The sequence below is a fragment of the Physeter macrocephalus genome, chromosome 9, assembly GCF_002837175.3.
Source record: "Physeter macrocephalus isolate SW-GA chromosome 9, ASM283717v5, whole genome shotgun sequence".
NCBI classification, from domain to species: Eukaryota; Metazoa; Chordata; class Mammalia; order Artiodactyla; family Physeteridae; genus Physeter; species Physeter macrocephalus.
This window is the reverse complement of record NC_041222.1, coordinates 58276588-58303614: the sequence shown is the minus strand read 5'-3', so window position 1 is coordinate 58303614 and position 27027 is coordinate 58276588. Positions and strand designations below refer to the sequence as shown.

The 27027-nt window shown below is 44.6% G+C and overlaps 1 long non-coding RNA gene across 1 annotated transcript in view; it reads right to left on the bottom strand.

The window, feature by feature from the left end:
* LOC102981039 (uncharacterized) overlaps positions 1 to 27027 on the bottom strand; it is a 54836-nt gene that overhangs the window by 15346 nt on the left and 12463 nt on the right. Inside the window, exon 2 of the long non-coding RNA XR_448109.2 lies at positions 21392 to 21547. This is a non-coding gene — a long non-coding RNA (uncharacterized lncRNA). The remainder of the gene's footprint in view (positions 1 to 21391; positions 21548 to 27027) is intronic.

Sequence of the window (27027 nt, the reverse complement as noted above, 5' to 3'; positions counted from 1 at the left end):
CATTTGTAAATCAAAATGTGTTTTCGCATTTTTCTGTATGGCATATGATATTTTACATTATGTATTTTATATTAAAAGAAAATTTTATCATCATAGCTATTAAATTTTATGGAAAGTATATTGAAATGCATGGCATATGCTATATTCTAATGAAATGTATTATTTCGTAATAGCTCCTTCTATATGCCAGGCCTTATCCTGGTACTTAGTCTCCAAAGATAGTTAAGAAACAGGTTGTAGACCTTGAGAAACTTACAGCCATGTGGAAGAGATGGAAATGCTTAAAAATTTTTTTTTTTTGTTAAAATGCGAAGAGAAAGTCTTTGTCTACAAGAAATGCTTTCTAAAATATTTAGCATCATGTCTGTAACTTACTGTCAAACAATCCAGCAAAAATATATGTATACTGTGTATAGGTATAAATACATGTGTATATTTATAAGTATATATGTGATACATGTAATATTAATATATATATACACACATTTAGAGAGACAACAATAAAGCAAATATGGGAAAATATTAGCATGTGGGGAATCTGGGTGAAGAATATATAGCATGCATTCTCCATGAGGCAATATTGTACTCACTGAAATGGAAATTGTTCTTGGGGGCAAAGAAACTCACTTGTTTTCCATGTAAAGCTCATATATACAGAGTTCACAAGTATATTTACAGTAAATCTATGGTATTAAAATTTCACAACAGAAGCCAATCAGGAAAAAAAAATCTAGAAAGGGCTGGGGAGATGGGGGGGGCAATAATGAGCAAAAGGTTGAGAAACATTGGAATACAGGAAATCTTTATTCTCTTTTTACAATCTTTCTATAAGTCTGAAATTATTTCAGAACAAAAAGTGTAAACATTGCCACATGCCAGTGCTGGGAGAGTTATGAGAGCTCAGATGAGGCTGCCCCAATTCTGCAGGGCAGGTGAGGGCAGTTCTGGGTCAGGTGACAGGGGAAGTCCCCACCAGAAAGGTGACATTTGCCCCAAGTCTTGAAGGAGAATCACGAGTGTGCTGGGTAGATAAGGACATGGCCTAATCCCAACAAACCTCAGAGGAAGATTAAATGCTATATTATTTAGTTGTATTGTTTAGCATATTTTACCATATTTTAATGAAACACAAATTGATAAGGCAAGTCCTTTCTAAAGGATCACTCACAATTAAATAACAATCCTTTGTTAGGCAGAAGCTCCAACTACTAAACTCTCTAAAGAAATGGGAGTTTGAGGGAAAACCTTCTTTCCTCTAGGATTCACTCTTTTCCCAAACTTTCAGTCTCCGAGGGAATGTTTCTCAATTCATAATTTATGGACTTAGGAAACCCTTTGGGATTTTGGACAGGGAATGTGCCATCCTGTGAAATTTGCCTTTAGCTCTGATGTTGCATTGGGTCAGGAGGCTTAAGAGAGGCAGAGGGTGGCTTTCACATTCCAGAGCAGCAAACCCTGCCTTGCTGTCAGCTGGAAATCTGACACTGAGCTGTGGAAATGCACAGAGTCAGAAATCATGCTGTGAGAAGAGGCACAGAAAGGGGCAAATGCTGGAAAAGTTGTACTTTTCTCCCCATGACAGTTGCCTTTTGTTTGGACAAATAATTTGAGGAGAGAACAAAAAAGCAGCTGTTTGCTTAATGCCAAGCCACAAAAACATGGAGCCTTTCTGGCTCCAGCCAGGAGAAAATTCCTTGTCCTAGGCATTCCTGATGATTCGCCTTCTGGTGCTGCAGACTGAGGTGACACAGAAAGCACCCACTGTCCCCAGAGCCCCTTTCACTGGGCAGAGGCCACCTCACTCATTCATAACCTAGTAGGACAGGAGACCAGGGAGGCAGAGATCTCAATGCCAGGTCAGGCCAAGCCAGAGGATGGCTGTGATGGGGAAGGGTGACCTGAAAGCAAGTCATTAATGCATATGGATGCCCTGCCTGCTAGTTGCCTGTTTTCTTGGCCAGAAGAATCTGTAAAAAGATCCCAAAACCTTGTGCTCAAAGGTTTTGGAGTTTCTAACATATACAGACTCATACACACGTACACACATGCCCAGAAACACACAAACTGCTTGTGATACATACATTTGGTGCCAACATAAACAGGATCTAGGCCAAAACCCGTGTTGGTTAGCAACTGGCCAATGAAGTGTTTAAAGTTAGAGGCCAACAGAAAAACCCAAACAGTGGTGTTTTTCCTAAACTCGAAGTCACCAGTCAGTATTGCTTTTCCTTTGCAGAATGGTTTTCTAATATCTTCACTCAGGAAAGATCCTGTCTGCAAAGAGGCCGTGATGGGTTTAGCTATTAGGTGAGTTCATTACCATAAATCCATCCAAGGCGAGTTCCAATAACAATTACAAGGCCATCGAGCCATGAAACTCAAGGGCCGCTTTGAATCTGTGACCAGTGCCGGTGAGAGGGAGGAGGGAGGTGCTGGGATTCTAGAAGGACTAGAGGCCTCAAAGTTTATGGAAGGACTGAGGCCCCAAAGAAGGAAGGAGCAGCTTGCTGGGCCAGCCAACTGACAGCTGGAAGAGCAGGCTGGGGAGGAAGCATACGCTGTTCCCTCAGACCCTCAGAGCCCACCCCTAGCACCATGTAGATGAGCACATCATCCTAGGGACACATCCACATACTAGAGATGACTCTTCCCCACAATCTCCTACCTTCAGGTGTCAAATGCCCCTTCTACCCCCTAATAAAGTCTGTTCCCAGCGAAGGACCGATGACCATTATTTACTAGTTAGACTGATTTTACTTAAGTCACTGTTACCAGGTCACAGGATATGTTGCACTTGAAGCCTATGGCCCAACGGCTTTGAATTCTGCTAGAAGAACTCGAGGCCTTGATCTGCAAATGGGAGAGGATTTGGTAAGGATGAGGAGTGGCAGGCTTTCTCTGCATGTTCTTCCCTCTCAGCCTTCAGATCTCAGCCTAATTCCCCATTCCTAAGTAGGTCATATCCTGATGAGATGGTCTCTTGGTACCATACACCTCTCCTTAGTCCTTACTGAAGTTAAGACTCATGTCTATGCTGGATCACCATTCTCTCTCAAGTGCCTAGCCCAGTGCCTGGCATATAACACATTTCAACAAATATTTGTTGAATGAATAAATCCACGAATGATTAAATGAAGGTGTGGATGGATGGATGGATGGATGGGTAGATGGGTGGATGAATGGATAGATGGATGATGGGTGCACAGACGAATGATGACTGATGGATGATGGAATTCCAATACAGCTCCACCTGGGTCCTGTCCGTCTTCCTATGATCCTGTCTCCCTGAGACCTCCCTGGCTTTCATGCAAGCTTAAAGAAATCCAGTCAATAGGTGATAGCGTTACAGGACGCTCATGATGAATTACGGCAGTAGCAACTGAGAAAGGCCAAGAGAGCAACCAAAGAGGAGGGCTGGGAAGATAAAAGGCAGAGAGGGGGAAATAGGTTGAGAGGTGCACAGAAAAACAGACCACGGGCAGCTGGAGGAGAAAGGCGGAACCTTTAGGGACCTGAAGGAAAAACAGAGGGAAGAAAGGCACTGAGACTAGCCATGGGGAGAGAGATGCAGCTGAGAGGAGCAAGCCATGGAAAAATAATTTGTATTATCAGGAAAACAAAAACAACAGGGGCTTCTCTAATAGGACTGTAGGGAGGTGAAAGTGGGAGGCTGGTAAGAGAGGAGAGGAATCTTAACCAGAAAAATGTAAGTAGCAGAGAAAGAGAGAAGCAAGACGAGAGAAAAACGCTGGCCCTGAAAGCTACAGAAGGGGTACCCGGCCTGAGACAGCCAAAGCCACGGCCACCCTGCCAAGGGAGGAAAACTTAGGAGACTCGCCCAACCAGAATCTTGGAGTCTCAGACTTTTTCCACCTTATGAGCTGTAAATTGATCTATTCAGTTAGAGAAACCTGGTTTTTATTGAGTAATTTCCTCTGAACGACCTCCAGTTTTGAAAATGTCCCCAAAGTTCTCTGACTCCCGCCTCCCCCGCCGGGTCCCTGCGTCAATGCCCATAAATCACGGGAGGCGGTCTCCCCCTTGCTACTCGTCAGGTCCCCTGGCTAATCCTGACATGGCACTGGGTCCTGCTTGGGGCAGAGACCTCGGATCTGTTTGTTCTGCCGGCCAGGTCCCAGCATGCCCCTCGCTGAGCTCACATCCAGGCAGCAGCTCCGGAGCCCCCAGCCACAGAAGGGAGTTCTAACTGGTCCTGAGCCACGTCCTCCGCCTGGCCTCGATATCAAGGAAATTTCTCCATTTTTCTTCTTAGCCCTCCAGTGTGGCCTCTTGCAGATGCACACAAGGGGCTCTTTATGGAAAGCGTTGCCCATCACTTGCTTTTACATGGCAACTTTTATGCCAGTATCCCTCAAAGCATTTTCACAGACAAGTGTCATTGTCTCCCCCTTACAGATGGCACAGAGAGGAAAGCACAGAAAGTTAAGTGGTTCAACGAAGGTCACTAGAAAAGTCAGAGCAGAGGTGGGAAGAGAACTCAGAGCTCCCTGCTCCCAGGCCTATCAGCTGCCACTGCCAGGCCTAGACGGGAACAGCCGGCCTCTAAGAGGGCCCTTCCCACACTCCCAGTGGCAGGATGCAACCTTCCCATCTTGGCTACTAAAGTTCAGAACTGAAACCCCATCTTCCTAACCGGAACTGCGCAGATCTTTGGATGGAAGGGGCCATCTTACAAAAGCAAATGAAGGCCAATGGACTTGCCGAGACCAAGTAGGGTGGGAGGGGGGCCTGAAAGCCCCCTCAGGAGGTGAGATGCAGGCGTCAGGCTCTAAAAGCAATTGTGTTACCTGTGTGGCTAAGGTTTTACTGCCTGTTCAATCTGAAAGTTAGCAAAGTAGTAATCAATGAAAAGGAAATATAATTGAGAAGATTAAAAGCTGAGGGTGGGTATGGACTGGGGAGGGAAGTGATTGCTAAAGAGGTCCATTTGTATAATTCAAAGGTCGATGCCTCTCGTTAAACTCACACCTCCAGACACCCAGGGGATGAAAGAGAATCTCTCCATGCTGACTGGCTGACACCTAAGACTTTCCTCTGGCCACTTTTAAGGGTAGGGTGAGGCCAGAGGGACAGAAGAAGCTGTTGGAAAGAGAATTTAGGGGAATCCATAAGCAAAAGAACATTTGGAGAATTGAAACACAAAACCAAGCCTTCTGACCCTTTTAAAAATGATATCCAAGTTTCTCTGAGACTCTGAGGGCTTGTTTACATGATCTGAATGGAAGCTGAATTGATGCCCAAGGAAGTTCTAGACTGGCACAGCCCTCACCTTCTTTGTTTATATTCACACCCACCCTCCAACACACACACACATACACACACGCAGATTTTATCCTTACATGAAACACATGTGTTTCTATAGCTTTGGATAAGTAATGGGCTCTGGCTGACACCACATGTTTAAGCACAGAACTAGTAACTGTATCTGTCTCTGAGACAAGTGACAAGCTTGTCTTCCACATTCCTCCCTGGGAAAGAAGGTGTATAGCGGTGTGTGTGTGTGTGTGTGTGTGTGTGTGTGTGTCTACAGGTCTAAACTAAGACTTGGGGGCTGTGGGGTCCAGGAGGCCAGACCACCTCTGTCTGCCAGGACACGAGCACCAGAGCAGTCAAGACTATGGTTTGCCTTCCTGCCTTTGCTCTTTTTCTATTGAGGTTGCTAACAAGAGGATGCCCGGTATATATCCAGGCCTCCCTTGTCCCTTCATCCATCTTCTATCCTTGCTACCTTCACCAGGAACCCCTACAAGTGTGTCTTAGAGACCACAGGATACAGATAGGGCTGCCAGATTTAGCAAATGTATTTATTTGTTATTGCTGCCTAACACATTACCACAAACTTAGCAACTGAAAACAACAAAATTTTTCTCTCACAGTTTGCAGGAATCCAGAGTCTGGCACAACTCGGATGGGTTCTCTGCTCAGGGTCTCCCACAGCTAAAATCAGGGTCAGGCAGGCTGCCATCTCTCCTGAGCCTCAGAGTCCTACTCCAAGCTCTTTCAGGGTGTTGTCAGAATCCAGTTCATTGTGGTATAGGACTGATGTCCCTGTTTTCTTGTTGGCTGTTAAATGGGGACTGTTCTCAGCTCCTAGAGGCTGACTGCTGTGCCCTGCCATGAGGCCTTCTCTGCAACACAAGAGTGTTCTCCTTCAAAGCCAACAGAGAATTCTCTACTGCTTAAAATCTTGGACTTCTTCTGTCTCTGGCTTCTAGATCCACATTGAGAGGGTTCATATGGTTAGGTAATAGATAGTTAGATAGATAATAGATAATCTCCTTTTGATTAATGCAAACTCAACTGATTAGTAACCTTAATTACATTTGCAAAAATCCTTTTTGTCATGTAATGTAAGACAATCACAGAAGTGATGTCTCATTTAGTCACCAGTGTCACCCACACTCCAGGGGAGGAGGTTATTCAAAGGTGAGGGTCATTAGTGGTGTCTAACAATCATACCTAACACAACAAATAAAAATACAGGACATCCAGTTAAATTTGAATTTCAGATAAACAATGAAAAATTTTTTAGTATAATTATGTCCCATACAACATTTGGGCCATACTTATACTGAGATATTATTCATTGTTTATCTGAAACTCCAATTTCACTGGGCGTCCTGTATTTCATCTGGCAACGCTAGATGCAGAGCCTCAGGGCCTCTGCTCCACATACAGGCCAAGACTGGCCTGCAGGAGAAGAAGGCATTTCCTTTGTGAAGCAGGCAGCAGTAGAACTTTCTTCAGCTGGAGGCCTTTGGTGATAAAAGAAGGCCTCTGTGGCCTTCTTTCTACAGCATCACTGTTTCTGCTTCCCTCCCCCAGCTCCCTCGGCCCAGGGCTGTCAACGCCCTGCAAACACAAGGAGAGCAATTGCTGTTCCCAGGCCATGTGCAGAAGCGACCCCAGAGGTCGGCCACGGAGTCTCACTTGCCTAGAATCACAGCCTGGTGGGTGGGGTAGGGGATCAGGGAGGGGAGCTTGGGGTGCAGGGGGAGGCAGAAGCAACCCTAGGCTCTCTCCCTTCAGCCCTGTATGGAAGACTCCTGCCCCAGAAGAAGCTCTCCCCCTCGAAGTGGGCCCTACAGGCTCTTGGGGCAGTGGAAAGCTCCCCTCACCAGCAGAGTTTTCCTTGTGAGAGACGCTTGGCTCTCCTCACGGCTGCTCCAAATCCTTGCCAGCAACACTTCAAACTCTGGCCGGCCCAGTGTTACATTTTAACAGGCCAGGCCCTATTAGCCTGATCCTAGGATGGGTTATTCTTTCCAGTTTTCACTAACAAAAATCCCCTTTTATTTGGACACTCAAGTGGCCTCTAGGAACAAGGCTTTCATGAGTTGCCAAAAATGTTCGGATGCGGCAACATTTGTGTGTGTGGCCAATTACATCGGTACCTCTGGGGCTGATCCCACAGGCTTTTCTCAGGCAAAACTTCTATGAACTTCCAGCAGACCCCCCACCCTTTTTCCTGAGCTCTATCTGCAGGAGCAGGCCCTGGGTGGCTGCCTGGGAGGCTGGAGATGAGTTTATGCATGGAGTTCTTACTCTTATGAAATCAATCTGAGTGGGGAGAGTGATTTATATGAGCACTAGTCGATGCATTATTAGAATTAATATCATTATTTCGCTGCTTCCTTTTTTAGGTTTTTCCTCTCATAAATCAAAATTTAGTTCGATAAGATTGGGCTGAGTTTTGGCTGCACACAGACTGGAGTGTTCTGCGTGGTGGATGCAAAGGACTATTGAGTTCAGACAATGCCTCCATTGTTTTCTGATTTATTGAAAGCTCAGGTTTTGTGCATATTACATGTACTCGCTGATGTTTTGCAAAGCAGGGATTAGCGAGAATTTTTCTGACCTGAAAGCCATCTCCCTACAGTGCTGGTTTCTTAGAGTCTCTGGTTTGTTGTAAGCTGCCTTTTCCATAGCCAAGTAATAGCCACTGAAATGGTGGGTAGGTGTTTTTACAATCATTCTCTCTTTCCATCTTCCTATTTGGCCAGCACACACTAACTTGTCTCATGTCTGCTCTGAGTTTCCTAACTGCCTGCAGAAGAGTATCTGTTTGAGTCTTTTCCTTCATCATCACACGTATAAAATATGTTGGTTGTGCAATCTGTCTTTCTTGCCGATGCTATCCTCTTTGCCAAGCCAGTGCAGGCTGGAGACTCCCGTCAGAAGCCCATGAATATGGGTATCTGGGGCATATTCATTAGGGTTTAGATGCTCTCTTTAATTAACCTCTTCATGCACCTCATAAAAATGTTCCCTCCACTACCTGCTTCTCAGAAGTCTGCTGCAGAAGAAGTCACTAGGGAAACCTAAGGTATTTTTTTCTTATGATAAGGACAATATCAGAAATGTTTAGAAATTAGTCTGCAACAGGAAATCAGAAAGAGCTGACTCAGCTTCAAATGCAGTCACACTCACTTCGCCCTTCCTCTTGTTCACCCACCACTTCTCCACCCTTACATCATTACCCACATGCTTGTCAGCCTCTGCAGAGCTCCATGCAATGGCTTTTGCTATCTATACTTCTTGCCTGGGGATTCCTGTGCCTCTTTTCCTCTTTTCTCTGAAAAGGAAACAGGAGAATAAACTTAGGAGAACAGGGTGCAGTCCCACTGGCACATGCAGCTGCTCGTCAGAGGCATTTGGGTGTTAATCCCTGTAGCGGTGGCCAAAAGGCTGGTCGTGATTTGCTTTATTAACTGTAGCAGAAATTAATGTTTAAATAAGTCTTAAAGGGGTGGGGCTTCCAAACCCAGGGTCTTACATAACAGTCACTCATTAAACAGTTGTGGAATCAACTAGATTTGATATTGATTAGTGTTTTTCTGTTTTAAGAGAAATTATTAGAAAACAAAACAAACCTTCCACAGGTGAAAGCTTTCCCAAATAAGGGCTTCTCATTATATCCTTAGTGACAATCCCCTGTCAGAGCTACAAAATGAGCCACCCTGCCCTAGTACTTGGTGCTGGGAATTCGCAGAGCAGCCTCAGTTTTCCTGGAAACATTACATGCGCACATGTGAGCACAGCACATCATACCACCATCATCCCCAATCCCAGTTCACACACCGTCTCTGGCCAACACATGCCAAGTCTATTTCTTCTAAGGGGAGGACATTAGAAAGGAAAATGAATCAAGAAATTGCTTCTGGAAACTGAAAGAGACCTTTAACATGTTGGTTCTGGAACGCACGCCACTGAGATGGAAATCAAAGGTGGCAAAAACTCGACAAGTGCTGTGACAAGTGAGGAGCTCTTACTCCCTTAATTCCATGTTCTAAGGCAACGGTCCCCAACCTTTTTGGCACCAGGGACCGGTTTCGCGGAAGACAAGTTTTTCGTGGACCGCGGGGAAGCAGGGGTTGACGGTTCAGGCAGTAACGGGAGCGATGGCAGCGGCAGATGAAGCTTCGATCACTTGCTCCCCTCTCACCTCCTGCTGTGCGGCCCCGTTCCTAACAGGGCCGCAACCGCTACTGGTCCGCAGCCCCGGTATTGGGGACCCCTGTTCTAAGGTGCTACGTCCCATTTCATCTATGTATATCATTAACTCAATATTCTGGGGAGCTGGCACGTTATTAGCCCCATTTTACATATTCCAAAATTGAGGTTTGGGGAAACTAGGTGGCTTGCCCCAAGACTAAAGGGTATGAACCAAAGCTGGCTCTCTCGTTCTCCTTTTGAAAAACACTATTCAGAATGAACACATTTTTTTCTAAATAGCAACTCTTAGTTGCATATCCTTCCAACCAGGCTGTGAAGTCCTTGATGATGGTGATGATGACGATGGTGATCATTTATTTTAATCCACTACATTTCAAGCACTGTATTATACTTAAAGGTAATTTAATCTTCAAAATGACCCTGTAAGTTATGATAATAATATTAGCACCATTTTATTAATTAGGAAAGAAAGGGCTCAGAGATGTTGATTAACGAATCCAAAGTCACACAGCTAAAAGAGAGGCACGCTCTGATTTGGACTGGGCTCTCTGTGCTCTCAGTAACTGATGGATTACACTGAAGAGAATGCTTGGTTAGAAAGCCCAGGGTGATTATGTACGTGTCTATTTCCCTTTAAAGCTCAGACTTTCTTTCTCCTCATTTCTCACAGTAGGCAATTCCAGCTGCCAGCCCCAGAGAATACGCCCTAGTGTGCAACTCACTGATACCAACCCAGCGCTGACCATCTGGAGCACAATGCACGGGGTACAAAGGAGGGCAAAATGTAAGCCTCTCTGTCTCAACAGCTACATTTGAGGCTCAACATTGTGCCACTTCTGGCTTCTCACTAATAACATAGATCAGGGCCATTAAGAGAGATCCATTTATATACTTCCATGAGTCTCTAGCAGAGCATAGAAGTGTACAGTCACGCCTCAACTACTGGAAATGTTCATGCATCACTCTGGATAAGGATTCATCATTTTTGAGTTAGTGTGGTTGCTCAGTGAAATCAGAAAATCTGTGTTCAGCTCCCACCTCTGAAACACACTAGCTGTGTAGCTTCAGGCCAGTTACTTAATTTCACTGAAGGTATTTCCTCACCTATGAAATGGGGATAATGCTATTCTACTTTCAGCTGCTATGAGGATTAAAAACCACCTGTTCTGGGGCTTCCCTGGTGGCGCAGTGGTTGAGAGTCCGCCTGCCGATACAGGGGACGCGGGTTCGTGCCCTGGTCTGGGAAGATCCCACATGCCGCGAAACGGCTAGGCTGGTGAGCCATGGCCGCTGAGCCTGCGCGTCCGGAGCCTGCGCGTCCGGAGCCTGTGCTCCGCAAAGGGAGAGGCCACAGCAGTGAGAGGCCCGCGTACCGAAAAAAAACAAACAAAAAAAACACCTGTTCTGGCAAGGAGTAGGCCCTCAACAAATATTGTTTTCCCTTTTGGAATACATGGAATATAATGTAGATTCATCTCAAGATGCTAGATTATATACATTTTAACCATCAACTCCTAGACTGTGTCTTCACACAGTGAAGCGCTCAGAGGTTACTGCCTTAAGTACAACTCAATTTACCCTTGCACTACACACTCTAGCCCACCTGGGTGGACCATCTTGTGTGGCTTGACACCTGGGAGGTTCTCAAGGACTATTGAGTCCAAGTGTGACGGGTGGTCCCAGACTGCTAGGCTGGTGTTTCATCTCTTTGCCCCACACATCACTTTTCTGCTCCGTTGGTATGACCCACAATTTATTTCTCACCTTCTCTACTCCTCTGTCCTCCAGTGATACTCTCCATCACCCCCATACCCTCCCTCCTTTCTGATTTTCTGTTTTCTCCTTTTGCCTCCTTTCCTCCAGTTTTCTCAGTCTTTAGTACCAGTGAGACTTGGCTGGTATCACTGCTAACTGCCCAGCAGGAAACAGATGGCACACTCAAATCCAAACAACTCTAAAAAGGTTTAATTAAAGGCGTATTTGCAGCGTGGGCAGAGTGTACCACACGAGGGATGGTACAGTACCCCGGGTCTAAAGACAAGGGAGATGTTACCGCCTCTAGGCCCAAAGGGGTGGTGGGAGGGAACCTGGTACGTAACTTCTAGAACCTAGAAGGAGAGTGTCAGAGAAGAGAGACCCATTGGAGAGAGACAAGAACCTCAGTAGAGAGAATCAGGAGGATAAATACCTCAAACCTTCTCTCCTCCCTCCCTCCCATATCCTACAAGGGTTTTTCATTGGACAAACCCAACACGAAGCTGGAGAGAAAGGCTTCCAGGGCCCAGAGCAGGGTGAAGAAGGGTAGAGGGTCTGGAGGGACACAGACACCAAAGAGAGCTTGCCTTGCTCTGGCTCATGAACCCCGTGCTCACCAGCATTCCAGAGAGCCCACCGTCCTGGGTAGGGGGGCTGTGGAATAATTGGGGTGTGGCTGTCATTTTATGAAGACTTACAGACTAAATTGTGTTTTCTATCCTCATGCCATTTCCCTTCCTTTCTTTAATTTACTATGGCCTGCTCCACATTTTATGGAGCTATTTTAAGCCTACACAGGAGATCTTCTTGCCATACACAGGGAACAATCAATGTTCTCACTTAATAATTCATTCTTTCATTAAATGCCCAAGTAATTAAATAAAACATGAATAAATTCCACATTGATATTTGCTAAAGTTTTGTTTCTAGAGAATTTTACCTGTTGGCTCATATGCTGGGACCATTATTTACTATGATGAACAATGCAACAAGAAAATCTCAGAGTGTGTAGTCACAAAGTACCAAGTTCATTCTCATTGTTATCAAATGCTTACTAAACGCTCAATATTTTATAGACATCCCCTCCAATACTGAAATAGTCCAATGAAGTTTTAAAGAAACTGAGGCCCAGAGAAGCTCAGTGGCTTGCCCAGGGCCACATCGAGTAGAATTTGACAGCAGGTTTGTCTGGCACCAAAGCCTGGCTCTTTCTACTATTCCCCCCAACTCCATCTTTCTTACACTTCTATGGGGAAGTAGGTGATACAGAAAAAATATCCTAATAAGTCAGAGTTGTCCATATTTCAACACACAGGTACACATGGTGTGTGTTAAAAAAGAGAGAGAGAGAGAGAGAGAGAGAGAGAGAGAGAGAGAGAGAGAGTAAGCCAAGTGTGAATTTCAGAAACTTGGGAGAAGGGGAGAAAACTGGCAGAAAATAGGATCTTCTGCTCTACCTAATTCCCCTGAGCATCCTTTCCCAAAAGAAGTTTGCGCAGTGTTTATCCACGGGCCCAAATGTTTACCTCAGTTCTCCAAAGAAGCCCACCCTCACTGAAGGTGATTGTGTCCCGGCCCTGCTATGGATCTACAAGAGGCACAACTGCTCCTGAAAGGGCTTTCAAATCAGTATTCGGGTCACACTCTTTTCAAAAACTTGTTTCCTTCATGACTTTTCTGTTAGCATGTTCTGATTATTTCACATCATCATAAAATATACTTCTTTGCTTTCACATTAGTTGTTTTTTGCTTTTTGGTTTTTTTTTTTTTTTTTTTGGCCACGTGGTATGTGGGATCTTAGTCCCCCAACCAGGTATCGAACCCATGCTCCCTGCGGTGGAAGCACAGAGCCTTAACCACTGGACCACCAGGGAAGCCCCCTCACATTAGTTTTGTAGATGGCGTGGACTGATGCTAAACCTGTGGACTGTCTCTAATGTTAGGATAGCCTCATTACTTAAGGAGGAAACTCATTTCCATATACATCCTCCCGACTCCCCTGCCCCTACCCCAAAGAGTTCCTCTTCCTGCATGTCCCTTTTGGAATAGCGGCCCTTGTCAGTCCCTTTGTGGTCTCAGTAACCCTTGAGTCCTGCCCCTCCCTCATACCCCAGCAAATCAGTCATTGAGTCTTGTTGGATCTGCGTCGTGAAGCCCTTTCTCCTTCTTTTTCACAGTGACCTCCACAGTTGAAGCTCTTATCCACTCTCCTTTGACACCCAATGAGCACTCCCTTTAGGATTTTTCTAAATAACTGAACAAAAGAGCTATTTGAGAGAGATTCTCCTAACCACCTCTCCATTCCCGATCCATGTTCCACTGAGCCGCTAGAGTTAACTTTGTAATACTTCGATTTGATCATTTCACTTGCTTAAGGTACCTCCTAACGTCTGCCAATTGCCTAAGAGAATATTCCAGATCCTTTAACCTGATACAACAGGGTCCCCACCCTTCTTTCCTGGTGCTCCCTCCAGCCTACCCTGCACTCTTTATTCATTTAATCCTCCCTGCTTTGCTCATAGTGTCCTGTCTACCTACAACACTTATGGCCCTACTTCTTACGGCACCTCTTGCATGAACATGAGTCCATGCTCTTTTTTTTTTTTTTTTTTTTTTTTTTTTTTTTGCGGTACACGGGCCTCTCACTGTTGCGGCCCCTCCCGTCGCGGAGCACAGGCTCCGGATGCGCAGGCTCAGCGGCCATGGCTCACGGGCCCAGCCGCTCCGCGGCATGTGGGATCTTCCCGGACCGGGGCATGAACCCGTGTCCCCTGCATCGGCAGGCGGGCTCTCAACCACTGCGCCACCAGGGAAGCCCCAGTCCATGCTCTTAAAGACTACACTATGAAGAGAAGGAATTCATTGGCCAGATTGGCTCAGTTAGCTATGGCTAGGGGAACAAAGCCACTTATTATACAAGTGGCTGCGGGGGCACTCATTTGTGGGGAGTGGGCATGGAAGGGTGAGCCATTATTAACAGGCAGCCACCCCAAGTTATCTATTATATTTCCTATGTTGCCAGAGGAACACAGAGAGGACAGGCTCCGTGTCCATGAACTAGTGTGGCAGATAGGACCAAGGCATCCCAGAGACCTGTCTGCCAACTAAGAGAGGCTGAGGCAGGGGAATCACTTATTATACTGGTTAGCTAACACGCTTTTCTCGTCATTCACAATCTACAGAGACATAATTCTTTACTAGTTCTTTCTGGCTCTTGATAACTCAACCTTAAATTACCATGCAAACCCTAAAGGAAGGAACAGAGGGTGAAAGAGGGAAATGGGGGGGGAGGGGCGACATCAGAGAGAGGCGGGTCACAGAAATCAATGCACTTCTTGTGAAACTGTTCTTTTCTCCTCCTTTCTTCACTGGACCCACCCATTAAAATGAAGGTGAGATCAGAGTAGATTAGAATATTCTGAATGTCCTCTACCTGCAGGGTCTTTTCCTCAAAGGATATTTTAGTGGCGCTATACGGATGCATCCGACAGACATGGAGCCGGTTGGTGTGCTACGTGGCCCCTCCACAGTGGCCTGGGAAGCAGTAGGGCTGAAGCACAATTGGAAAGCCCTGGAAAAGACCAATATCAGATCAATCTGCCCACCAGAGACGACTGAATCTCAACCTGGTCAGAAGAAGGGCAGACAAGGGAGCTCTCAGGCCAAGCCCCAGTGGAGTTTTCTGTATTCATCAAAGAATTCTAACAGAGGTGTTTTTCTTTCACCTTTGCAGGTCCCTTGCTTGAGAGGAGAAAATGGCTGTATCATTTGTGGCCTGCATGTGCTGTGACTGGTTCCCGTGGTTTGTTTTCCTGCTTTGAAAGCGAAACCGTGCATGGCTCCGAGATGGAAAGCAGACCACGGTTTGTCAGCGCGGCCATTCGTCATGTCCCCCAGAGGGGGCTGTGAACTCCTGCAGCCTTGAGCTCTGCCAGCGCCTGGACCACCCACCTTGCAGAGCTCAGAAGGCCACCAGGCAGCGCGGGCACGAGGCTCTGCTACCCAGCTGTCCCAAGGCTTCAGCCAGCTCCCACCCACCACTAGGGACGCAGGCCTGAAATAAGCCAGTGTGATGGACACTGGACCCAGCAGTCCAGGTCTGTTGCAGGGTGAATCTGAAGTGGGCCCAGGGTAAACGTGCAAAAAGGCCCAGAGTGAACAGAGCTTCTCAGATCCCCTTCAGAGCAGAGCCGGGTAGGAAATCACTTTACTGCTCCGTGAAAAGCAATTTGGCTATGTTTAAGTTGAACTCTTTTGTTTTTTACTGTTGTGCAGAAAGCTAGTTGTAAAACGCTCTTTGCTCTACAGCAAAGAGCAAATGTCTGCACCTGTCTGGGCGGGGAGGGTAGGGGTACAAAGGAGGCACGCAGAGGCATCGCTGCAGGATGTTTCTAGTGCAGCGGTCCCAGGCAGGTCGGCAGTGCTCAGCAAGTCCATCAGACTCACCTGGGAACTTATGAAAGAGTCCTTGGTCTGCAGCAGCCCAACTAGACCTTTGGGGCTGACAGCCTGGAATCGGCATTTGTAACAAGTCTCCCTGGTGAACGTTCTGCGAACTCATTTGAGAACCAAAGCACAGGGCCACATTGATTATACGACTCCATATCTGGGGAATGTTTCTCCAAGTGAGCCCAGAAGGTGCTCTGGTCCCTGGGGAGTCAGAGGCAGCTGGGGCTGGTCTCAGAGCTGATCAGCAGGGCCAAAGAGGAGGATCCCGTTTGCTTTGCCAGGTTGTGTCAAGGCTGGAGAAAAGGAGCTTGGCACTCAAGCCTTCTGAATCCATAAAAGCCTGGTATAAATATGCCACCTCGACCAGGAACAACAGCATATGACAGAGTGGGAACTGATTGTCTCTGGGCTCAGGGAGGAGCAAGTGGAGCCTAGAGCCTGTATTTAAGACTTTGTTCACTCTTATGTTTGTGTTCGTTTTTGTAGGACTGTCTCACCTTGTAATTTTAATAAAGCTGTAATAGAAAAACATGGAAGTATGTGCTTTCTCACTTTCTCTCATTTAAACCTATAGGACATCCTATCTCGTTCGTTGTGGGCATATGCATCCAAGACCCTGTACCATGACCCAGGGTAGACTCCAGGAGCTTGGCATCAATCAACGGCATGGACGGGACTTCCCTTGCAACTGCAGGGACACCAAGGCCGCAGTTTATCCCAGTCTCTCGGGGTTTCCCAGAACGTGCTCAAGTAGTCCCAAGCCCCCAGTCTCCGTCCCACTGACCCCTGCCCAAGAAAGCCCTCAGGTCAGGATCGGGCTCCAGGGACGGGCGGGGTTACCAGTGGTCCCAGACCACGTGGTGCTTCGTCAGCCCTCACACTGGATGGCGACTCCTGAGTCAGGTTTCCTGACTTCATGACTTCAGCATATGTGGCCAAAGGGACCGAGTGGTCATGCTCTCCACAACATCTGGCAGGCTCTGTCTCTTGGGCTTCGTCTTGCAAATTTTCTAAGGAAAAACAAATCCTAATTATCTCATTTCTTTCCCATTGGGTATCAGGGTGAGTTTTGGTGGGAGGAAGGTATGCTGGAAAAAAATGGCTCTTATTGCTTCGTGTGCATTATCTGTCTTTGCAATCCAGCGATGAAAATGTCTGTGGGAGGGAGAAGGGGCTTTGGCAGGAGAACACATTCCAAGACCTACTGGCCGGAGCGGTCGGCTATCATATGCTCTCCACAAATGATTTATATTAACACAGTCAGTGTTCCTGAGGTGGGGGATGACCATTACTGGCTATGGCCAAGTCTCCTTGGAAAAACAAAGAAAAGGAAGAGCTAATGGCACAATTGGTGTGAGGAGAGAAAGCGGGATTAGAGAAAAAGTACATGATGCAATGAGGATTAAAAAAAAGAAAGAGCTGGAGGGAAGAGCCAGAAGATGATTTTCTACTTTACAGGAATTATTATTTCTATTTCCCTGATCATCCCCTTTTACTTTTAAAAGGAAAGGTGTTTTTCTTCATTGTATTAATACTCTAGAAGTACTTCATTGCATCAGACATTTTGAGAACTATTGATTTAGGAGTCTCTCTCCTTATGATAGAACAGACAACTCTCAGTCAATATTTGAAATTCATTCAGACTTGGTAAAGACTCAGGGAGTAACTGGAATGACCCATATGAATTTTTTTTAAATTACCTCCACTGGTGAGTGAAGTTGTTTGCTTTGGGGACAGAAACGTAGGTCAAAGTGATGCTATCATTGGTTTCCTGCTCACTTCTTTTTTATTTCCCTACTTTTTGGCTAAAAGAGAAATTTTTTAAGAGGATAAAGACTACTAAATTCATTCATATTTGTGATCGTCATGAGGCCTTGGACTCGCGCATTCTCATATGGTAACAGTGTTTTTCACGTGGTGAGGACTGAAGAAAAGGTCTTTAAAATGGATACAGGCAACGTCCTTGGTTGTCAGCTAACTCAGCATCAACACCACCTCCTGCTACATTTTCCTCTGCATCACAGGGGAGAAGCCTGGAAACACATTTCTCAGAAGTCTTCCGATGTATGGTTGTGAGTTAGACTCTGCCTCTCAGAGGCCCTTGCACAAAGTTTGGAAGCCAGAGTTCTCCAGCAAGATTTCCAGGCATACACGTCAGCAGATACGGGGGTTTCCAGGCAAGCTCTAGAGAATCACCTGCTATGGAGCTGTAGGCCAGCTGTGTCGGCTTCCTGGAGACTTGAAATTTATCGTGACTTCCGGGCAAGCTTTTGAGCACTACCCGCTCCAGAGATGCAGGCAGCTGAGATCTGCAGTGGGAGATGACCTTTGCTCCCAGACCTTCCAACAGTTTTGCAAGCCTCTAATTCTCTGAATTGAAGTCATTACTGCTTATAATACTTAGAGTGGCTTCTATTTTCCTGAGCAAGCTCTGAAAAATGCAGTAAGCCGTTGGGATGGGACAAAATCACTTTGGGAGGGAGTGCAGATCAAGTAGAGGACAAGGAAGCACATGAGCGACTTCCTTCCTTCCCCTGCCTCTCACTGTCTGACAGGCTGCCCTCCAGCTCGGTGGGCTCATTCCCAGCATCCAGGACCACCTCTGATGCTGCTCAGAGTTAAACAAAAATGGCGCCCAGGCCCCAAAGATACTCCTTCCCCGTTTTAAAGAAACAGCCTTTATTTTAAGCATCCGGCTTTACAGACTTCAAATGTTAATAGCACAACTTCTAGAAGAACATATTGACTCAGGTTTAAAAGGAACAACCTGTGTCCAACATCGACTCAATGGAATATTCTCCTACTTGAGCAGAGTATCTCAAGTAGTAAAACAGTGTTTCAGCCTCTTTAGTTTATCACTAATCTCAGCAAAATCAACTGCTTGCTTCTGAACATAGTCCCTGTAAACCAGGAAACATGGTGAGATCCCCAAAGGGAGGAGCTGAGCATTGCCAGCATATATAGACACTGAAAAAATTCACTGAATGAGTTCTTGAAATCACAGAGAGAATTCCAAGAGATGTGGTAATCAGGACAAAATGGTATCTCTAAGATGCAGAAAGAGCACTGAAACTTTCTAACTCTTCCATGGGGGAGCTAACAACTCAAAAGATCCTTTCAAAACCTAAACCTAAAGAGGTTCCATCCCCAGAGAATCTGAATTTCTGGGTCTCTAAGAAAGAAAGGAATGTGAAGTTATGTCTTTCTAGAACCACCTCCGCCCTTGCCCTAAGAAGTATGTAACAACACAGAAATGATTTAACTGGCATGCCAGCCAGAGTACCCAAATAAACAGTTCCATTTTCCAACAAAGGGTGTTACTTAAAATCCCCTTGAAATATCTCAAACAATTAATGTCAAGAACAACACAGGCAATAATTTGGAATGATCTCAGAGTACTGTTTCAACCTTTGTTTCTTCCTCTGGCAAAAAGAGAGTGGAATTTAGAAGCTCTGATTTTGAAACCCAGGACTGGCCACTTTTTAACTGAGTGGCCTCGGGAAAAATCACTTTGCTTTGATTTGATTTTCTTCAACTACAAAACAGTGATGATGGCATGTACGCATGTACCTTCCTTACCCCCATGATTACTGTGAGGATAAAAGGATAAGTGTGAAATGTCTTAGAAAATAGTAATATTCTCAGCTACTAAAATCTTGTATTCCTGATTATGACAACACTATCTAATTGCTCCAATTTTAAGTTATCACTCTTTTAATGACAAAATAAAAACCCTGATAACCGATTCCTATAGCATGGGAGTGGATAGCGATTTTATTCCACTGACTTACAAACAGTAGATCTGCAACCAAACAGCATAGCCATTACACAGACATACTTACAAATAGGAAAGTCCATAGCAAAGTTGTTATGGCAACAGCTGGACTGTGAGTATGAGACTGGAGTGGACCACGTCCTCACTAATAAGTGTCAGCTTGATTTGAATTACTTACTAAAGTAGAGCTTAGACAAAGCCGAAAAGGAAAACCAAAGCTTTCTCGATAAAATGGAATCCCAAAGCATAAATAAAAGATTCCACCTGAGAAGAATGATGTATTATCTCTCACTCAAGAAAAGGATGCATAGTCCATTCTATGTGACCACATCTCTTAAGTTGTTTGCTACTGGTTTATAAAAAGCTCAGGCATGTGTGTACATAAACACACAGACACACACAAGTACACACACACACACACACACACAAGTACACACACACACACCAATACATAAGTTCAACTGAAAGAAAAACTAGAAGTCATTGGTTACTTGAAATGAAACTAGGTACATCTTTGCCCTAAAAAAGCAAATTACCCCGCCTGCAGGTCAGAAACACTAATGAAAGTTTACATCAGCCAAAGAGAGCTTGGTATTCAGGAAACCCGAGGCATTAAAGTGAGGCTGTCACAAAAGAAAAGAGACTGAATGTCTAAAACTTAAAAACCCATCACACCTAGCATGAAGATGTGAATGAATTTATTCTGCTTCAAACTGGTTTGGACCATACATAATTCACTTCCTTATAAGGTATTTGATCAGAAATGCTGGAAATAATCATTTTACAGCATAAAACCCTTCATTCTCCAAGTTCTCCAAGCCACCAGAGATATGACACACTGTGAAGAATATTTACATTTTTGTTAGGAAGATACCAAGTATCTTTCCTAAGAGCAGCCATCTTGGAATGAACGGTCATAATGAATTTTTTTTTTAGTCATACATGAACTAAATGTTGCCCTTTTCCAACATAATTTAGACAGCTGTACAAAATCAACATCAGATTTTTAAGGGTTTTTAAGGTTCTTATAGTTAGGTATCATTTATAAGACATGACCAGATATGACATGATCATCACTACTCTATCATTAAGATAAATAGAATAATTGGGATAAAATACTCGATTGGTGAAGAAGAATTTATTTGAGGGCCCAGTGGCATCTCTGTCTTGTGTTAAAAAAGCCAATCAACAAGAAACAAATATCTCAGTTGCACTATACAAACAAAGCTGACAGTTCATCATTAAAAACCTGGGTTTCCCCCCCATGCAAGCCCACCTCAGGACCTCTACCATACCTGGCAAGAACACAAGATCCCCATTTACTTAAGAAGCTGCATCAATTTGAATGTGTTTGACTAAAACAGGTATAAACAATGAGGGAATGTATTACCTCTCATATCAGGAAGGTTGGGCGCATCATGGCCCAGACTCTGATACTCTGAAATTCCCTCAGTTTGGCCCTTTTGTACTCGTTGGCTTTGTCTTCAAGCTGCCTTCCTTCATGATTGCAAATTAGCTCTCAACAGCATCTAGGGCACCATTTTTCTTTATTCATGTTCAGTGAGCAAGAGACAAAAACTCTCTCCTGATTGTGGAATAAAAATCCTTCCCTTCAGTCTTATTTGGCCAACTTGAGTCCCATGGCCACCCAATGGACCAGTAGTTACCAGGGGACCATCAGGTATGAACTCTCCTAATCACTGGTTCCTGACGTAATGACCAGCAAAGGAGATGGGGTGGTAATGACTGGCTTGGACCAATCAAGACCGATCCCTGAAATGAGAGATTGAATGAACCTCTCTTGAGTTACTGGGCTGCATTGGGTCAGAGGTCGAACACCAAGAAGAAAATCAGGGTTTTGTCAGGAAAGTAGAAAGGGAGAATGGATGCTAGTAAACAACTGACAATGTCCATCTTAGAATCCATTGGGCTTACCAGAAATGGTGAGAAGAATTTTGCCTCTGATGTTGTGTCTGGAATTTATGTGGAACAGTGGTCTTCTGTCAGTAAGAAGGGGTGTTTCAAATTGTAAATCCTCATGCTTATACGGAGCCTCAGGAAAACAGATTCCACGTTCCTTAAGAGAGAGGGCTGCAAAGAAATTTAAATAGACTGATGAAACTTTATCAGAGCCTGTTATAAGAGCCATAAAATCAGTAGAAACAAAGACATCTCCATATCAGCAAAAATAGAAATAGCAGCTACTGATTTAGGATAGCAAGCGGCAGAATGGAGAAACACAGCAAGGTAGCAGCAGAAAAGCCCAAATGCCTTCAAGAAGACAAAAGTCACCCTACCATCGAGAAGAAGGAGATGGGGGTGGCTTTGGGGATCAGTATTTCTATTAGATCAGGGTTTGAAGCTGAAAATGTGAAGATAATTCCAGAGTCCTTGGTTAACTGCTAAGAATACTTGCTTAGCACTCCTCTCTCTCCCAGGCTGGAAAAGAAGTGTTTCTCATAAAAGAGGATCTTCCAAGAACTCCCCAAAGGTGAGTAGACTGGATTTCCTGACTCGCTGTGTTACCATAGGAAGGTCACAGAAAAAGAGACTTAACAGTGCTCATCTTGAATAGATCAAGCCTAGAACAAGGCATGGCCTTTTCATCTGAATGTGCTTCAATATTTCTATTTTGAAGCTAGAGAAAAAAAGGTAGGAAACACTTAAGGAACTTAAAAAAATCAAAGAAAACTGTGGGCAAACTAAATTTTTAAAAACAGGAATATAGTACATACCATCATAAACACACACACACACACACACACACACACACACACACACACACACAATCGCCTGAAATTTTCATATCATTAAGACCAAAGTAACTGCTTGGCTAAGTCATCTTGAATTGAAGAGAACTGACAGAACTTCCCAGAAGACTAGCTACCCATAACATACCCCAATGAAGAAATCCACTACACAGTGATAAATGGCCATGAGTTATAGAATCAAGATTCAAATAATTTTGACAGTCTAAATGTTGAAAAAAAAATGATCAGTGACAAATGCAAAGTCCATTACTTTGGCTGAAAGAATCAACGGTCCAGACAGGATGATACCGGTTTAACAGCTATGAGTTTTGACTAGGTCTGTTAGTTGACCACAAGTTTAATATGTGATCATTAAAGTAATGTAACTTCTAAAAAAATCAATATAATATTTAGATCATGGCAAGTGATAACTCTTACCATTTTCCAACTAGATCAGACCGCATTTGGGGCTCTGGATAACTGTGGTAAATTAATGACGATGTTGACACAGTAGAAGAAAGAGCATTATTTAGAGTTGGAAATAAAGGTGTTCTGTTACTCTAGAGAGCAAAGACCGAGCCAGCAGATTTGAGCTCTCTGCATGAACAAGTGGACACCATTAAATGTCCTATGTCACATGCCTGGAAAGCAAAAGGACAGACCCTGGAGCCAGTCAGCCTCGGTTCATAACCTGGATCTGCCACATATTGACTTTGTAACCCTGAGCAGGTTGATGGAAACCCCCATACCTCAGTTTCCTCATCAGCAAAATGAGGATACTAGGAGTCCCTGCCTCAGAGGATTCTGATGAGGAATACATGAATTATAAGTAAAGTGCTTAGAACTGCGCCTGGTAAATCGTAAAAACTGTAAACATCTTTGCTATTAATACAAAGAACTGGCTTTTTCACAAACAGAGATTCCATGTGTATTAGTTTGCTAAGGCTACACTAACAAAATACCACAAACTGGGTGGCTTGAACAACAGAAATCCATTGCCTCACAATTCTGGAGGCTACAAGTCTGAAATCAAGGTGTTGGCAAGGTTGATTCCTTCTTAGGGCTGTAAGAATCAGTTCCATACCTCTCTCCTAGCTTCTGATAGTTTGCTGGCAATCTTTGGTGTTCCTGGGCTTTTAGAAGAATTGACCTGATCTCTGCTTTCATCTTCACATGGAGTTCTCCCTGTGTGAATGTCTAACTCCATATTTTCTGTTTTCATTGGGACACCAGTCATATTAGACTAGGGCTCACAGTAATGACCTCCTTTTAACTTGTTTATCTCTGTAAAGACCCTATATCCAAATATGGTCACATCGTGAGGTACTGGGGGTTAAGACTTCAACATATGAATTTGGAAGGACACAGTTCAAGCCATAGCCATGTCGATAGGGGGCTTTAAAAAGAGGCCAGAGGGCCTATAATCAGAGATGTTGCTGGTTTAATTCTCCAGTGCAGCTGATTTAGGACATGTTTTTACAAAACAGTTATAGGTTAAATCAGGACTTGCAGTACGCAATTTGAGGTGCAATAAAAAGCTTGATTTCTCAACCCAGAGACCTGACCTGGTCTCACAAATTACAGTAGTAAAAAGACTGGGCAATGTTACTATTACTTCCTTTATTTGTATTCCTGTAGAGATAGCAGGGGGAAATATCTCCTTATGACCCCTTTAAGGCCACATTCTTGCTTGAGCGCTCTTTTTGCTCCAAAAGTAACAAGCAACCAATACAGTGGTGCCTATGGGAAAATAATATTCTATCTCTTCTGGAGTACTGCAGACTTTCTCCATCTTCATCTCATTTTATCCTCCCAATGATGATGGAGACTATGGACATCAAATAGCTTCATGCTCATTTCCACATGTGGGAACTGAGACGTTAAGCTTTTAGTCTGGGGTCATGTAATTAATTAATGGTGCTGCTGTGATTAGTGCTGTGATAATCTATCAATTATGAGTCGATCTATTGAGCATTTCCTATTTGTTTAGTACTGTAGTAAATATTGAAGATTGAGACAGGTTATCAGATAAATCAAAGCTGTGAAACTTCTAGCGCTGAAGTAGAAGCCATATCAGTGGAGGCAATAAGGATCCCTGCTCACTCTTAACTAAGCCATGACCACAAAAGTTCTCGGGACATTTTTTTTTTGTCTTGGCACAACTACCTGCAAATCATCCAGAGGACTTCATTTCAACCTCCCACTACAGGCAATGTTCTGAAACACTGTTTTCCTGCTCCTTGCTAGAGCTGCTCTCTCAATTCTTCCCACACCTCAGGAAGTTCTGGAGACCGTGTCTCTGACCCATGCCTTGGAGAAAATGGCACTGCCATTTTGATCGGTCATCTTGCCACAGAAAGCAATAGCTTAGAAGTTTCCAGGGCTCTAAAACCACCTCCACTTCGTAAACTTCTCAAACCAACTCAGCAAAGAGCAGAGTGTGCCTCCCCCCAGTGTCCAAGGGCAACCCTGCTAAGTAAGTGCATCTGTGAGGTACACTACATAACAAACAACCATAAAAATCTCAGCAGAGATCAGCACAAGTCTCTTATGTTTTGCTCACACGTCTATGAGTTGACAGAGGTTTGGCTAGTGATGGAGGCTGAGCTTGGCTGGGCTCGGTTCCAACCTGTGGTTGGGTTTCAAGCTCCCCCACATGTCTCTCATCTTCCTTGGAAGAGCACTTTCCTGAGGCATGTCCTTTTCATGGCAAAAAGCAGGAGCACAAGAGGGCAGGGCCAATCCCACAAGTGTATCTCAAACCCATGTCCACATCACATCCACACACCTCCCATTTGCCAAAGCAAATCACTTGGCCAACTCTAAAGTCAAAGGGTGGGGAAGTACCCCCCATCCACCAGGAAGCAATGTAAAAGATGGGCAGGTATAACACTACTCCAAGGGAATGGAGGATCAGACCAGTCATTTGCTTGCCCTGGTAAGGCAAAGGCCCAGTTCTTCAGTTTGCCCATGATGCCTCACCCCCTAGGTATCTGCCCTTCCAGCAGCACAGAGTTTTGTCTTTGACCTTTGACCTATCCTGCCTTCTCCTTTCCTCCCCAGATTCCATGACACCACCTCAAAAGCAGCTCCTCCTTTCTCATGCTGCTTTATTAAAAGCTTTCTGCCAGCCTGGGAAGTTGAGGAATCCCACCTGCATCTAATAGACGATAATTTACTAATGTAACCCAGCACTGTTTGCTTTTTCCCTCAGTCTGTTGCTTGCCTGTTGCATTGTTTCTGGCCAAGTTCCAAAAATCATAATAGGAAAGGGAAAAAAGAAACTATTTAAAAGATGATTATCCAAATATCCAAGCCACTCTCCAGGTAATGAATCCATATTGAGGGAGACTAGCATTTGGAACAATAATGTAAGAAGAAAAGAAAATGAAAAATTCCCATTAAAGTAAATAGGTCCTACAAGTCTATCTTTGCGGGCCCACAACATGGAGCCTCATAGATTTAGTTGTTCACACCTCTCCCATATTTTCAGAGCCATTAACCAGGCTGGACTTGTCAGGGTTTCAACAATGTAACTGTTTAGCTATAAATTTCCCTGCGGGCTGGGGCCTGAGGTTTCCAATAATCACAGGCAAAGGCAGAAGTCAAACTAGACAGTGCATGGGAGAAGGGAGGCATAAGGATTTACTAAGTGGGAGGGCCTGGGGTAGCGTGGATAGAGGGTGAAGGCTGCCAGAAGAAAGTATGCCGAAGAGCAGGGCATGGGACCATGGCGGCTCTGCGTTAGATTGCAAGTAAGGTTTCTGCTTCCTGACAGCACAGAAACAAGCCTGAGACCCTGGCTCCTTCCCACACAGCCAACCTGGAAGAGCCACAGAAAGAAGAAGCAAGACTGGATTTGGGGAACTAATACAAAACTGTGGGGAAGCCCTTGGTAGACTGAATATGGGTGAGGACCAACTGGATGCAGAAGGTATGAGTGAAGGGATGGAGGAAGCTCCCAAGTTCTGCTCTTGCCATTCCCTTTGGAGGATAATTGCCTGCCTCACTGTGGAAAAGAAGGCACTGCCATCAGCCCGGTGGTAGGTGGGACAAGGACAATGCAACACCCTGTGGGGTGACAAACTGATGGAAAAAGGTAGACTGGCCAGCTGGCCTGGTACAAATGAAAGTTTCACAAAAGAACGGGCTTACTGTTAGGATGCCCTCTACATTTTCCAACCTATTCTATTCTCCTCTTCCCCCTCCCCCTTCCCTCTCTTCTTCTTTTCTTCTTCTTCTTGTTTCCCCTCCTCCTCCCCGACACCCATACTGGCTGACTCACTAAATTGTTCATGACCCATTAACGAGTTTGAAAAACTTATCCATTGCGATCATTTCCATCCCAGGTTGCTTTCTCAGAACATTTAAGAGAAGATCCTGACCAAAGTTGTGGCCTAATGAAGGGGCAAAAAAAATCGGGGTGATGGGCTATAGTTCTCAGGGACTTGGGGCACTCTGCCTTGGAGCTCACCTCTGCCCCTCTTCTAGGAGGTCCATTACTATAGGAAAAAACAATATTTATATAGAATATTATATTCAGACAAATTGTGATTTAAATCTGGGAGCTCAATAGATGTATTCTGAAGCATAGAAGGCTTTAGCAGGCTTGCTACACAATGAACTATTTAGACAACTCAGGTAAGAAGTAAATCCGGGAGATTACTAGAAGAAATACGGGAAATAAAGTGATTTAGATAATTAGTAGAATTTTTGTTGTCTAAAAAATTTAGAAACAAAGAAAAATAAATAAGTGTATCCATAATAACCCAGAACAAAAGTTTCAAACAATATCAACAAAGGAATGGGAGAAACGGATGG